Raw genomic sequence first — 7,522 nt, 5'->3', positions numbered from 1 at the left:
GCCTCATAGAGTAGCAGGGAGAGCACATATATAGAACTTTAATTCAGAAGATAAGCTGGACTGATCCTTTCGCATATTCATATGAAACACAGCTTTTTAGAAACACTTTCAATGTAAACAAACAGGCTCAAGAACACAAAACGCACAGAAAGATCATTGTTGCTAAAGGAGCATGACATTTTCTTTTCGTTATGGAATTGCAGTCTGAGCTGGAAGAGGGCAGCATCTCCACAAAGTTTTAATTGTTTTTAATGTTTATTTTTGAGAGACAGAGAGAGCACGAGCAGGCGAGGGGCAAAGAGAGAGGGAGCCGCGGAATCCAAAACAGGTTCTGAGCTGTCAGCATGGAGTCCGACGCGGGGCTCGAACCCACCAACCATGAGATCACGACCTGAGCTGAAGCTCAACCGACTGAGCCACCCAGGCTCCCCGTCTCCACCAAGTTTTAAATGTTGCCTTGCAGATATGTAATGTGGAAATTTTTTATTCAACATCCATTACAAAAGTACATGGTTTTTAAAAATTAAAACTTAGGTTCTGATTTTACCAAGATACAAGGTGAGATCCGGGATCTAGAGGTCCATGTGCCCAGACAAATGACAGCAGTCACAATGAATGACACCATTACGGAGCATTATTTAGAGCTTTTCGATCAAAACCCATCGTTAACTAGTAGTAGGATGTAATTTTATTAACACTGTGTGGTTGGAGGAGGTTTGGGGATGAGCTTTAAATCCATTTAAAGAGGGGCCCCTGGGGGGCTCAGTCGGTTAAGCGGCCGACTTCGGCTCAGGGCGTGATCTCACGGTCCGTGAGTTCGAGCCCCGCGTCGGGCTCTGTGCTGACAGCTCAGAGCCCGGAGCCTGTTTCAGATTCTGTGTCTCCCTCTCTCTGACCCTCCCCCGTTCATGCTCTGTCTCTCTCTGTCTCAAAAATAAATAAATGTTAAAAAAAAATTAAAAAAATAAATAAATCCATTTAAAGAAATGTAAATATGTTAGAATCCCAAATCATCACGAGCAATTTTTAAGTGGCTACCAGCTCAGTGTGTGTGTGTGTGTGTGTGTGTGTGTGTGTGTGTTCTGAATCCCCACACAGGTGTAACTCAGGATCTAAGTCAAGGCCACGGCTCAGGTCTGTTTGAGGGAAAGGAGTCCCTTCTTTGGGGCTAAGCCACCGGCCATCCTGTGTCCTTGGCCATGAACACGAAGGCTCAGAGCCACAAAGCACATCAGCCAACGCCTGGGCTAGCAGCTGCCCCACAAAGCTGTGGAACCAATTTCCTTTCTCACCATCGTTTGTGTCCTTGGCCGCGGCCACCACATTGGGAACGTGAGCATTCCGTTTGCCCTTGGCCTCTGTTTGTCACCACCTACTTTGCAAATATTGTAGCTCCCCCAGAAGTGATCTTTCTCACACATTCACTTTTTCTTCATTTTGTGCCTCTGTTATTGGCTTTCGCTCAGCATCTTTCTGTTTGCCTCAGGGGAACAGCTCTTCCCGTTCACCTCTCAGTGTCCTTCCCTGTGTTATGGTAGTTGGCTAAGGGGACGCATGTCATGGCTAATGAGGTAGAACGTGGCGAATAAAGCACTAGAATTCAACGCCTGGTTCTGACCCAGCTCCACAACTCCCTGGTTATTGACCATGAGCCACAGACGCAAATTTCCTGCCTCTCCGTGTCTTCATTTCTAAACTCTGCATGTCAATGTCTGCTGTCTGCTCCTCTCTATGCCCTCACGTGTCCCAGGCCATCCTGCTCCAGGCTCCTGGTAGGACTCGGCAGGTCAGAGAGCATGCCTTTGTTTCTCCTTGGGATCCTGACTGGCCAACAGTACTAATGTGTCCTCGATACAGGTTTAAAAGTGAACTTGAATACTTACCTGGCAGGGGAGATACCATGATCACGAAGGTGGTTTTCCCAGGGCGAGGCTTATCCATTGCACTCCGGATGTGCTGACCCCTGCGATTTCCCCAAATGTGGGAAACTCGACTGCATAATTTGTGGTAGTGGGGGACTGCGTTCGCGCTTTCCCCTGAAAAAATAAATAAATAAATAAATAAATAAAAAATAAAAGTGAACTTGATCACTGGGAGAGCCCGAGTGCTCAGAACCAGAGGTGTGAAGCTCAGGAAGGACCTCTTTGTGCCTCAGCACCGCCCCCGACATCTCCACAGATGCCCTCATTCGATGCCGTCAGCAGAATAATGCCCTGCCACCAACAGCAAAGATGCCCACGTCCCAATCCCCAGATCTTGTGATGCGGCAAAGCAGAGTGAGGGTCGCAGATGGAATCAAGATACACATCGGCTCTCCGGTAAAAGGGACGTTTATCCTGGATTCTCCAGATGAGCCCGCTGTAATCACCAAGGTCCTTCCCAGCGGAAGGGGAGAGAGAAGACGAGTTAGAGGAGGACGCGGCCACTGAAGGAAGGCATAGAGAGTACATCCTTGTTGGCTTTGACGATGGAAGAAGGGCCACCAGGCCAGGAACGTGGGAGGCCTCTGGCAGCCACAGAAAGCGAGGAAACGGATTCTTCTCTAGAGCTCCGGGAAGGAGCACAGCGGGCTGACCCACGGATTGTAGCCCAGTGAGACTTGTGTCATATTTCCACCCCACAGAACTTTAAGCAAATACATTTGTGTGGTTGAAGTTGTTAAATGCTGAGTGATCTGTCACAGCAGCAATAGGACATATACAGTAGAAGGTGTGAGAAGCCACCATTCCCATTTCATTCCCTGAAAATCTGTTTAATCTGAACTTGGGACCACCTCGACTGAATTCTGAGTCCGAGCCAGATGATGGATAAGGAGTTCGAGTAAACATAAAAAGTGATGACACTTTTCCAGAATGCTCCTCTGCTCTTTCAAAGATTTTCGGAGTATTGACCTCATTAGGAAAATGCTGGAAGTAGCAATCCCCAATCCCCATGTTTTCCTTTGGTAGCTTTTTCTGTCCATCAATGAAAGGACCACCGTGACCGTCCTGGGGAAGGCAGCTCCTCGGGCCTAACAGCCAAGGCTCCATTCGTCCTCCGTCTGCTAATTACAAATATGCGCACAGAGCTAAATAATTCATCTCTGTCCTACCTCTGTACATGTTCCAAATTTTGTACAGTATTTCCTGCCCATGTTTCGCAGTGCTCTAGGCACGCATTCCGCAGGTTTAATTCAGCTCATAAATCAATCTCTTTGGTCCTTTCATCCCATATTCTTCTCTAAGCCCCCTCCAATCTGTCAACAGACTTTGTGGCACCGAGGCACCCCTCTCTGGATCTGTCACACCAGCACTGCGAAAGGAAAAGCTCTACTAAAGGGACCACTTCTCCCTTTAATGAAGAAACAAATGGCAGCCGTGGACGTGCCTGGGCGTTTCAGGTGCGGGGTAGGTTTTCAGAGATCGCCCTGCTCTACAATTGTACTTCGTTCAACCATCCATCCGTTCATTCATTCATTCACCTGTGCAGTTTTCAAATGCACTTGGAACCCTGTGCCAGACAAAGCAGTGAATGAGACAGACATAGATTCTGTGCTGACAGATCTTATATTTCACTGGGAAAGATAATTAACTAATACAAAAATAAATCAAGAAGATAATCTCTTATGTTGACAAATGAAATCAATGAAAGCGGGACAAGTGTTGGGGGTGGGGAGAGGGGGACTGGATACACCAGAGAGAGAGGTCAACTGAGCCTTCTTGGCAATGGACACTTGCGATCTGAGAGCTGAAAGAAAAAGTACATGCAGACTTGCTGGGCCAGGAGGGCCTTTCTGACGAGTATGTCCTGTAGAGAGTCAAGGAGGCTGTGCAGGAGGCCAGGAGGGAGGTAGAGGATGGCCAGGAAGGCAGAAGGCAGAAGGCAGAGTCCACAGACCGTGAAGAACGATTTAGCTTTGATTCTGATTGCAATGGGAAGCCGACGGAGGGCTTGGACAGAAGTACACTTCTCTGTATTTGAAAAAAGATTATTTCACGTAACACGTTCCTGAAGGTAGGGTCCAGAGCGTCGGAAGTGAGGAAGAGTGGAAACAATGAAAACAAGGACACCAGTTACTATGCTGTTGCACTCATTGGACAAGAGGTGAGAGCGGCTTGGCCGGGACCCTGGCAGGAGACACAGAGCGATGGGTTTTTGACGTGGGATTCATTGTGATGGTGGAACAGCAGAAATGGCTTGGGCCTAGAGATCACAGTGGAAAAAGAGAATCTCTAAGGGTAACGGCCAAGTCCGGGGCCCGGGAAACTTGGAGACTCACAGGGAGGTGGAGGTCGGAGCCTGGAGCTCAGAGAGATGGCTGCAGATGCAAATGCGGGGCCTTCCGTGCAGAACTAACTCCCTTCCAGTTAAGGCTGCAGACCCGCATGAGGTCACCAGAAAGTAGGAGAGAGAGGAAGCTACGGGGCCAAGCTGAATGACTTCATCCTTTAGGGACGGGGGAAAGAGGGTGGGATGGCAAAGGAGACAGAGAAGAGCTTCCAGGGAAGGAAAAGGACAAGTAGGACAGTCCGAACACTGAAAACATTCCACTCAGAAAAGAACACCACCAGAGTGAGGTAGCAGGGTTTGGAGAGTTGCAGGCCTTTGGAGCTCAGTTCTGGAGCTGCGACCACTCGTCCATCGACAACATCCCAAGCTGGGATCCTTCTCAGCTCAAAGTCTTTCCAGAATCTCCTTTTAAAAGGATTTTATTCTGGGACGCCTGAGTGGCTCAGTCAGTTCAGCACCCGACTTCGGCTCAGGTCACCATCCCACGGTTCATGGGTTCGAGCCCCGTGTCGGGTTCTGTGCTGACGGCTCGGAGCCTGGAGCCTGCTTCGGATCCTGTGTCTCCCTCTCTCTCTGCCCCTCCCCTGCTCACGCTCTGTCTCTCTCTGTCTCTCAAAAATGAATAAACGTTATCATAAATAAATAAATAAAAATGAGAGGATTTTATTCTGAATCAATAACAGTGGCAGGTTCTTTCAATGTCTGTGAATGAGCTCAGTTTTATCCACTGAAGAAAAAAACGCTAAGCTCTCGTTCTATTCCTGGCTACAGCTGGAGTCACGGTATCTAGCCTGCAGGGCAGCTCCGAGAGGCCAGGACCAACCTGGGTGCAGGCTTGCACGATGCCCTTTTCCTAGGGACGCCGAAGAGCTGCTCGCCAGGCAGGCAATGTGACGCCCCACACCTTCTCAGAGGCGGATGTACTTGTTCAGGACATCTGTCACTTCCAAGGATCTCCTTCCCCCCTGTACAATACTTCCTACTATTCCCCCAATTTCAAGACCCTCCCCACATTCCTCATCAGGATTGTGGTAGGAGGGATTTGGCAACTTGATGCTCATCTAGAGTCTTTTTAATGTTTATTCATATTTGAGTGGAGGGTGGGGCAGGGGCAGAGAGAGTGCGAGACGCAGAATCGGAAGCAGGCTCCAGGCTCCGAGCTGTCAGCACAGAGCCCAACGCAGGGCTCGAACCCACGAACCATGAGATCATGACCTGAGCCAAAGTCGGGTGCTTAACCGACTGAGCCACCCAGGCTCCCTTGATGCTCTGAAGTCCTTTTCATATTCTGCTTGTGGACTGTTCGAGTTCCCGTATCTTCAGATCCATCCAGAAGCACAGAGGGCTCTTAGGTTTCTCAGACATCTGAGATATTGAGGGCATGGCAACAATCCTTTCCTGGGCTCACGGTAGCATTTCATGGGGGCATAGCACCCACATAATAAATAAAGAAGGAAAAAATAGGTCTCGAGACCACAAAGTGTACAAATAACCACCAGGTCTCATGCAATTCTCTCTCTCTCTCTCTCTCTCTCTCTCTCTCTCTCTCTCTCTCTCATATAAGTGCAACCTCATAAGCACTGGGAACACCTTCGTGAATGTAACAAATGTCAAAGTGAAGGGAAAACATTACATGTAAACAGAAAGGCATTGCGGTGGCACTTTTTTTCTAAGTATGTATTTATTTTGGGGAGAGTGCAAGCAGGGGAGGGACAGGGAGAGGGGGACAGAGGATCCAAAGTGGGCTCTGTGCTGAGAGACCGACAGCGGCGAGCCCTACGTGGGGCTCAGACTCCAGAACCACAAGATCACGACCTGAGCTGAGGTCAGGTGCTCAACCAGCTGAGCCACCCAGGCGCCCCGAGGTGGCACTTTCAAAAGCATATATTTCACAGTACTTCTGATAAAAGTGCCAGATTCTAAACTTAGCACAGCAACAAACTCCTAGCAGCGAACGTTCCCTTTCTTTTTTCTTTTTTTTTTTTTTTTTGGCTACAAAAATGTGTTTTTTAAACAAATGAAAGGAAAATAAAGTTTTCTGCAATGTCCAGCCCAGTTCACTCTGCCCTGTGCTAAAGTTGGGGTCCAGTGAGCTAGCTAATAATAAAGTATTAGGTGGCCTTCCTCCCCTCCTTTGTGTACAAAGTTGCCTCCAGGAGTTTGTGCGTGGCCACAGTGGACACGGTGTTCTGGGGACAACTTGACATAATTAATAGCACTAAAACCTCACGGTAACTCCTTTCTGTGTGCATTTATACTGTTCTTACTTTGATACTGGAACTAGCTGTCCTTTGTTTTGTAACGCTAAGTCTGCCTCTCTAGTGTCTTAAAATACACGAAGTGCAAAAGAGCACGTGTGTTTCTAAGTAGATGGATTTGAATTAGCAAGTCCAGGTGATATTTGAGGTCCTTCAAAAACCCCCACAAAATTCAGCCAAGAAAATGGGAAGACCCAGCTGGCTTTATTGAGCGATTCCTGAACCAGGCAGCACGGCATCCAGTAAGAAGAGAGACGCCCCAGCAGCCGCACAGGGGCAGGTGTTCGTAGGCAGGACGACAGGGCAAGGAGCAACCGGCAGAAGAAAAGGAAGGCTTGTTTCAGGCCAGGTCGTGTTCTTTTGGGGGGGAAAGAACAGCAGGGTTTTGATCCCGCAGATGGCCTGCCCAGAGCTGGCCAGGACACTTCAGAAGGACTTCTGACATCTGGCTTGCCAGCAGGAACCTTTGTTCTGCACGTGATGGAAGAGCCGTTTAAAAATAGGGGCACCTGGGCGGTTCAGTTGGTTAAGCATCCAACTCTCGGTTTCGGCTCAGGTCATGGTCTAGGGGTTCGTGAGTTCGAGCTCTGTTTACGACTCTGTGCTGATAGGGATTCTCTCTCCACCCCCCTTCTCTGTCTCTCTCAAAATACATAAATAAACTTAAAAAGGAAAAGAAAAAATGGGTGATGTTGGGGTGCCCGGGTGTCTCAGTCAGTTGAGCATCGAACTTTGGGTCAGGTCATAATCTCACAGTTCATGGGTTCGAGTCCCATATCAGGCTCTGGGATGGCAGCACAGAGCCTGCTTGGGATTCTCTCGCTCTCTCTCTCTCCCCCTGCCCCAAAATAAATAAAACATTTAAAAAAATAAAAATGGATGACGTTGAGAAGGGCAAGAAGATTCCGTTAGGTAGCGTGCCCGGCACCATGCTGTCGAAAAGAGAGGCAAGGCAAGAACAAGACTGTTATTAAATCTCTGTGGTCTGTTTGGGC

General features: G+C 48.5%; 1 non-coding gene across 1 annotated transcript; it reads left to right on the top strand.

Annotated features, from left to right (window-relative positions):
• The first annotated feature begins 1,875 nt into the window (after positions 1-1,875).
• LOC113592562 (U1 spliceosomal RNA) lies at positions 1,876-2,039 on the top strand. Its single transcript, XR_003412467.2, has one exon. It is a non-coding gene; the product is annotated as a U1 spliceosomal RNA (small nuclear RNA).
• Positions 2,040-7,522: the final 5,483 nt, after the last annotated feature.

Source organism: Acinonyx jubatus, chromosome A3 (genome assembly GCF_027475565.1).
Source record: "Acinonyx jubatus isolate Ajub_Pintada_27869175 chromosome A3, VMU_Ajub_asm_v1.0, whole genome shotgun sequence".
NCBI lineage: Eukaryota > Metazoa > Chordata > Mammalia > Carnivora > Felidae > Acinonyx > Acinonyx jubatus.
This window is presented reverse-complemented; position numbering and strand designations above follow the sequence as displayed.